This window comes from Glycine max, chromosome 4, assembly GCF_000004515.6.
Source record: "Glycine max cultivar Williams 82 chromosome 4, Glycine_max_v4.0, whole genome shotgun sequence".
Taxonomy (NCBI): Eukaryota; Viridiplantae; Streptophyta; class Magnoliopsida; order Fabales; family Fabaceae; genus Glycine; species Glycine max.
In genome coordinates, this window is record NC_016091.4 from 38,793,473 (window position 1) to 38,794,780 (window position 1,308).

Below are 1,308 nucleotides of genomic sequence, written 5' to 3' on the forward strand. Positions count from 1 at the left end.
TGTTATGCCATGAATGTTTAAGGGTTGTGAAGGAGACTCTGGAACTGGTTGTTGCATCCCAAATTGTCTCAATACTCTGTCCGGTTGGTGCCACTCAATAACTTGGAAACAAATTAGTGGCACCACCGCGTACCACGCGAGACTTCCGACTAAATAAACGGGAGGCAACAATGATATAACGGTTGATGTGTAAGGCTCCCACACAAACTGCATATAACAACATAGTTGTGAACATTTTAGTAAAATAACACATATAATTTTTTATTTTACAAATACAATAGCATGTTCTTACCTCATGACGTTTCATAATATCCAACTTGCGACGAAAAGCTCTCACATCATCATTGTCGATATGTTGGTTTCCACGTCGCAGCCACCTACAAAGATTAAAATTTAACACATGTCTAAAGCCATTTATTCTATTGAAATGAAAGACGCTGTTAAAAATGACTAACCTGTGCCCCAGTAGTATATTTTCTACTTGGGAAGGAGTCCTCTTTGGAGCCAAGGTTGGACATCGTTCCCATGCCCACATTTGTAGTAAGATGCACATACCTCCGATTGATTTAGTTTTATAATCGGTGGCACTACACATCTCTCTGTATAGAAAACCAAGTACGGCAGCTCCCCATGCATATGTGTCACATTCTTCAAAGTCACGTAAAAATTGAAGGTACCTTAGCGAAACTTTGTTATTGCTTTTGTCAACGAACAAGACACCTCCAATGAATCTCAGTATCCATGCACGGGCAAACCTTCGTACTTGTTCTTCGTCGTCGTCGTTATTTATTTGTGCAAAATGATGAGCCAGCCAACTTAATTTAACCACACTACTTTTAATTTCACCTTCTTGTGGTCTGACTCCCAATAATTCCTCACATAAATCAGCCGAATCAAGATTTGTTGGACCGATTAATGGTAAACCATCCACACTTATAACCTAACAATACAGAGACATCTTGGAGAGTAATAGTACACTCTCCGCATCTCATGTGAAACGTATGTGTTTCCGGCCTCCATCTTTCTATCAGAGCACTAATTAATGAGGCATTTATTTTTAAGTATCCCATCTTGATAATCCAGTCGAAACCAGATTGTTGAAGAAAAGGAAAAATTTGCTCTGGAATTTGTTCTTCCCCTTGATACGTAGGGACAACTCGTCGGATATGTAATTTCCGATCTTCTTCCCATTCCAAACATGTTCTGAAACATGCTTAGGTTGCATCCATAATACATCAGCATCGATGGGGCCAGACTTAATGTTAATATGTGATGAAGATGATGATGAAGATGTCATTGCTGCTGCAA